Source organism: Balaenoptera borealis (assembly GCF_965194805.1).
Source record: "Balaenoptera borealis genome assembly, chromosome: 13".
In the NCBI taxonomy this organism is placed as follows: domain Eukaryota; kingdom Metazoa; phylum Chordata; class Mammalia; order Artiodactyla; family Balaenopteridae; genus Balaenoptera; species Balaenoptera borealis.
Genome location: NC_138870.1, coordinates 13,351,017 through 13,357,667, shown reverse-complemented (window position 1 = coordinate 13,357,667; position 6,651 = coordinate 13,351,017). Strand labels below are relative to the sequence as shown.

General features: G+C 45.2%; 1 protein-coding gene across 3 annotated transcripts in view; it reads right to left on the bottom strand.

Moving 5' to 3' along the window:
* PTPRO (protein tyrosine phosphatase receptor type O) overlaps window positions 1–6,651 on the bottom strand; it is a 233,641-nt gene continuing 226,990 nt past the window's right edge. For all 3 annotated transcript variants that reach the window (XM_082352579.1, XM_082352581.1, XM_082352580.1), the window contains one exon: window positions 1–6,049. The gene's annotated coding sequence lies outside the window, so the exon portion shown is untranslated. The remainder of the gene's footprint in view (window positions 6,050–6,651) is intronic.

Sequence of the window (6,651 nt, the reverse complement as noted above, 5' to 3'; positions counted from 1 at the left end):
TGTATTTCCATAGAAAAGTTTATTTATTAAAAGAATCCATCATGATTCTGCGGCCTTTTCCTGAGCCTGTATTTGCCTTGTGGGTTACCCTCTCTCTGTTCTGTCTCCTGGGAATTTTATTGGGTAGTCACACACCACTGCCCCGAAAAACTCCCACCGTTACTGAGATGGAACATAGTTGTAAAGGTTACCCTTGAGCTGCCATATTAGTTAAGGGCATGTTGACTGCCATAGCCGACGATGCTAGCATCTCATGACGACGCGGTAGAAATGTGTTACTGGATCACATCATGGGCCAGTGCCGGTGGGGGTTTCTCCTCCAGGTGGCAACTCAGGGACCCAGCCCCCTTCCATCTTTCTGGCACCACCGTCTCTATCCGGAGATGATAGGTAGATAGAGGAGGGGGGAGGGAGGGAGAGGCAGGGAAGGTTGCTCCTGGCAGATTTTGAGGGCCTAGGGGCCAGGGAGTACAGTCTACCCCTTCTCCTCCCTCCCAGTGAACAGAACTGACTGCAAGTGCCTGGGCAATGTAACCCCAATATGCTTGGTTACATTTGCAGTGACAGTAAACCTACTTGATTCTGCTGAAAAACACATGCAAGGGAGCTGTCTGTGGAAGCCTGGAAAGAAACTTTGATTTTGGAGTCAACCAAGAAGAAAAGCTTCAGAAGGCAGGTTCAGAGGTTTGGTTACCCACATGGGCCCTGGTCACTGACGCCGTGGGTGTTTTTTGAATGCTCGCTGCACGCGGGGGTGAGTGTACAGCATTAGTATTCTTTAATGTGGCTCCGCAGTCTTTAATACTTTAACATGGTTGTATAGCCTTTCTTGACCCTTCCAGAAAGAAATCACCTGTCCTCTTGGGACTACATTGGCTGCTTTATGTATTTCTACCACATCATCTGTACCACTCTATTGCCCTTAGTTCCCATTCTAATATCCCTTATTAGAATGTAAACTCCTCTAAGCAGAGACCTTGTCTCATCTATCTTCATAGCCCCAACCCCTTCCACGGTGCCTGACATGGGATGTTGAGTCAACAAATGATTTTCTTTGAGGGCTAGAAATTTACTATTTCTCAAATGGAAAGTTTTAAAAGCCGGCCTCTGTCAAGGCAGCCCTGGTCAGTGCCACAGTGCCTGCCCTTTTACCAAAATGGGAAAGTCGATTTGGACTTCAAGCCTCTATCCATGAGAGGTATAGAGCCATACGTCGGTCCAAGAACATGAGGGGCTTTCCCGGGCTCTGCAGATCACCCCTCTGCTGGCTTCAACCACGGGTAGGAGTGGAGGGAGGGCCCAGGGGCTCCAGGGTGTCTCGTCTCATTTACCTGCCTTAACCCCATCAGCCTCACCTCCACCTGCTGTCTGCCTGGAGACATCGGGGCTTATCCTTGTGTTCCTAGGGCCCAGGCCAGTTCCTGGTCCATAGCATTTTTGCTCAGTAAGCATTTGGTGAACGAATGAACATTTGGCTAAAGTTAGAAACTTCTAATCATTGAGAATCACGCATATAGCAGACAGCTTGGGACCTGGGTGGAAATCAGAAGAACTGGATTTTACTTCTCACTTTGGCTTGGAACACCTGTGATATTTTGATTTGTAATAGGAAATATATATTTAGTCTTTGTCCCTAGAGCTCCTAAATATATATTTAGAACTCCTAAAACCCTTGGAATTTCCCAAGTGATAAGAGCAGTAAAGGTGTCTGGATGTTTAGAACAAAACCCTTTCAACCACACCTGAGCTTATGTAAATGAGAAAACTTTTGGAAAGCACCAAAGCACGGGGGCTGGTTGGAGGTTAGAACTTTCAATCCCATCCCCATCCTTAATGTTAGTAAGTTCCTTAGATGTGTAACCAAGAGAAGAAAGTGCTTTCTGAGGAATGAAGTGATGGGCTGCCCTGGAGGTGGCAATTCCAGAAGCTCTCTGGAAGTGTTCCATAGAAGAGAATTAGCCATTTGCCAGGGATGGAGAGTCTTTTTGAGTAGGAGAGAAGGCTAGCTTGCTGATTCTCATCGAGAAGGGAGGACCATGTCAGGGTCTGTGGTGCCTGATGAGTAACAAAAACTGTGAGAACTTGGTGTTCCTGTCCTTAAGCCATTGGGAAAAAAGGTGTACCACTATTACTGGTGTGACTGCAGAAGGTTGACAACATTTGAGCTATACAAGTGAAAAATGTTGAAAAAGACTTGTCTCATGCTTTCTTAGTCCTTCCAACAACAACCAGACTCTGATTCCATAACATAGTTTTACAAGTTAGCCTATGGCACCATTTGTGTCTCTGGTGCCTGGTGTATTGCAAGTGGTCAAAAAATCTTTCCTTGATTGATTGCTTCATTCATTCAGTGGATTAGATAAACATATATTTGTTGAATGAATGATTGGATGAACTAGGGACTCGTCCTTGACCCCAGGCTTAAGAGCCCCACTTGCCCCAGGTCTTGTGTTTATGGCCTTTGTTTTCCACAAGGTCGTAAGGGTTCAGGTGACCCTGCCCCGAACAGTTTGTTCGTGTCCCTCATGATACAACTTCCAGAGCTAAACATGATCCTCCATCTTTAACTGAGTGACCCACCAGGATCAGGCCTTGTGATAGGCATCAAGTGAAACTGAAAACTCCTGCTGCTGTGGAAGGCCAAGAGTCAGAGAGATCATGGCTCAAGTTTCCTTCAAATGCATCCAAAAGAGGCTGTTAAAAACCAAAGGTAGAAGTCTGTGTGTGTTAGGTTTTGTTGCTTTCTAACTCCTTTGGCCAAAGTGGTTGTTCTGTTCAGTCCTGGGCACGGCCTCTGAGCTCTGAGCCTGGGCCAGGCCCCAGGCTCGTGATCAGTGAGCTAGGAAATGCGCCAGCTAATTTGAAGCACATCACGTCAGACATTTCCTGAGGTGGAAAGGAAGGCCTCCTTGCTAGAAAGCAGGGAGGATTTTGGCTCTTAGAGATTGGATTCAGTAACTTTACCCCCTTGGCTGACAGCCAATCCCCTAGCCAGTAGCTCTCGTAAGGTCTGCAAAAGACTCAGTTCCAAAGTCTCCAGCCCCTGCTTTACACGTTGACACCACAGCCTTCTTTGAGAGATGTATCCCCTTTCCGGGGTCAGGGACAGCTTTTAGAAAAGGGAAACGATTATAGAATCTGATTAAAGATTTTATAAGAACTGAAAAAAAAACCTTACTAATTTTTCTAATTTTAAATTTGGGGGGCAGTGTTGACTTTGTAGTGGAAAATTGTCAACCCCGAATTAGAACTGTCCCCCCAAAAAGGTTGCCATCCATCACGTTCCTTCCTTTTCAAGTTAAATAAAGCCATACAATGAATGTGTAGGTATGGATGTATTAGTGTTAGATATTAAATTTATAAATTAGAGTCTAGTGGTAGTTTCTCAATTAACTTCAGAAATTGGCTTTTGCAGCCAAGGAATCTGATCTCAGTAGCACTCAAAGTTAAATATTTTGTTATTCCAAAATCTTCAGCTCTTTCTATGCACCATGTAGGCTACTATGAATGCCTGTGCTAATGCCCCTATCTTCAGTGCACTGTAGCACTTCACAGATGATTACAAATAACACTATAATTAGTAACACAGAGGCCCTAGCTGCCTCCTGTCTGGAATTCTTAGAGTTGAATCCTGGAGTGAAAATTAAGCTGGTTCGAGGGGCCCCTAGGGTACATGAAAGAATAAGATACAAAACACCTTTGTGTGAATTATCAGATCTGATACCCTTTACACCTGTGAAATATGGTGCTTTTAGTAGGTAATTCTACAGTTCATCAACTGAGACTTAGGACAGATACATTTCAAAGTCATCTATTGGGATTGAAACCCAAGTCTTCAGACAGATGGATGCTTTTCCCATCATAAACTGTACACTTCAGGAGCACCGGTGTACCAGTGATGTACAGAGTGACGGCTGTGGAGACCCCTGAAGGAATGATCTGGTAAAGTGCCTGGTGTGACTTCTCTGTCGTCTAAACTCTGAGGCTTCCGTCTAACTCTGGATACTTCATCTTCTCTTTTGGGAAAACTGATCTGGGACTATTTGATCCCTACCTGGAAGGGGTGCTCAAGAAAATCATAAAATATTTACAAAGTGCTTTAAGTTTCAGGGAAGTAAAGTTCCAGTCTGTGAACATGGGAAATGTACCAGCACCAGCAGGTGTCTTATCAGCTCACCCAACGTTACCTACTTCACTCCTGACCTGTCCGTGTGCGAAAACCTAAGGAAGTCACACATACACTTGCTACTTTTCTTTAGCCACATGTACTCCTGGGAATGGAGTGGTACATTATTAACATGCCCAAGAAGGGACTTAAAGGGGTGGGAGTGAGAAGAGAAGAAGGTGGCAGCAGGGAGGTGAGAAGGGGAGGAAGAGGCGGGGGCGAGTCAAAGCTGACAACACCCAGGGAGCCCAAGCTGTTAACCTGCGGGGTCTGGACAGCCTCTGCCGTTCCTCCCCACCTCCCCACGAGGCGAACCTGAGAATCCCTGCCTGGCCAGGTCTTGCAAAGAACTGTGCCAGGCTCCGCTGTGGCCAGGCCTTGGTGACAAGAGACAGTGGGGTGCAGAGCTGTTGACTTGGCATCCTTTACCGTTACAAAGGTCACTGATAAAATGTGAAACTGACGATGCGTACATGGCTTCATGGAGATGCGCAGGAAAGCGGGGATCCAGGGCGAGGGGCGGATGCACAGAGAGGGGGACACGGCCTCCTGAAACACACACAGGAAGGCTCAGGACAGCCAACTGCCCCAGTGAAGCAGCAAGCTTGTGTTTACTTTCAACTCAAAATGTTTTCCTTTGTATATCCATCACCTCTTCATTCTCAGGAAGCGACACAAAGTAACAGGCTTCAGGATGCCATCTGTGTCCATTCTGACAGTGTTCATGTCACAAGACACAATTATGTACTGTAATTATACAAAATGCAAAGAATAGAGTGTTGCTAGTTACACAGGTTAAAATGAAACCGACAACCCCAAAGAAAACGAAACAGAAAGTTATCTCTGTCAGAATCCATGGAGACGCTTGACAATATCACCCCCCAAAAAAGTAGGCAAATCATTGTCCTAGCATGCTGCAGTTCATTGCCACAACTTCATAAATTCCCAGCTCTTCAGGGGAAAGAAAGTGCGTGTTCACAGCCTATAGTTCGCAAAGAAATAGCTTTTACGTGTATGCAGGTCAACAGAAAAAGGAATGCAAACTCTAGGCACCAAGATTGCTCAGACAGCAATGGAGTCTAAAGAGTGAGACTTCAAAGTCTTCTGAACCAGATCTAGTTTGTTGAAAAAGAACCTGGACAGTGGCATTAGTCCAAGAGGGCCAAGGAAGAAACACTGAGCCGTTAATAAGAAAAAAACATCAAGAACTAAAACAATTAAGACTTAAATATTTTTTCTACTCTACTTTGAAGCTGAATTACAGCTCTTCATATTTGGAAAAGATACGCAGTTGATCTGTGGGAAGAACCCTTCTCTCTCCCCCGATCCACCCTCCCCACTCCTGACCCAGTAGCTTATGTTGGATTATAGATAGCACTGGTTCAATTTCCTTGACGCAGATTTGCCATTTTTTCATGTGTGGCCATGCCTCTTTTTAACAATGAGGTATAATTTGACACTAACAATTCCTGATCCTTCTTGGGCTACGAGCTTGATCAAGAGTGCGGGCAGAAAACAATTCAACGTTCTGATAAAATCACACACGTACAAAAATTATTGCACTTAAAAACAACGACAAAAAACTCAGCCCAACCAGCAAAGGGCCAGCGAAACTCTTCGGAAGTGTTGTGCTTCCCGCCCTTTGCAGAGCGTCTGGACCTTTCTGGTGTCTGGTTGAATTTGGTCCATTATTGAATGTCCAGAAGTGAGAGTCCAAAAAGACACTGTAGGCTCTTTAAGGCTAAGTCTTCCCGGTGCTTCTATGAGATAAATTATCTCCTTGGCCACATACTACAAAGCAGGGCTCTTCTTAGCAAATGGCTAGTAGAGCCCCCCAGAAAACTCTTGGAAGCAAGGGAGGATGGGTTCACATCATGTCCTGTCCTGTAAATGGGAGAGAGAGGAAGACGGTAAGCAGCCTGGGAGAGCAAAGCCGCTCATCAACAGCTCTGTGGCTGGAAGTACAGCGACCGCCTCCTGATTCCATCACGAGCTCTCATTACACTCAACCCCACAGCCCATGTGGACGTGGGTTTATCTGTGCATCTTTCTCTGTGCAAGTCCTCCTTTCTGTGGCTCTGTCTTTCCCTCTACCTGCAGATTTGTCTCTGTCTGTCTTTCCTTATTCTTTATCCTTCCTGCCTCCTTGTGCTTTCTGTCTGTCTTTGTTGATGAATGTAATGGTCTGATGCTAATCCTATCCTGGTACTCACTAGTCCATATCCTTCCATACTTCTTCCTCAAGGCACCCTTGTCCTCTCTCTCCCTGTCAATGATCCCTCCAACCTTAATATATTCAGACACATTCTATGCTCTGTTTACTGAGTTGAGTTAGAAGATTACTTGTTACTTTAGCCAAGATTACTTACACCTCCGAAATCTGATCTCCTAGTTAAAACATGAGCACGAGGCATTGACTGTGTTACGATTTTTTTTCACGATGTTCTCAAGTAAGTACTCACATAATAGATGAGATCAAGGCATTT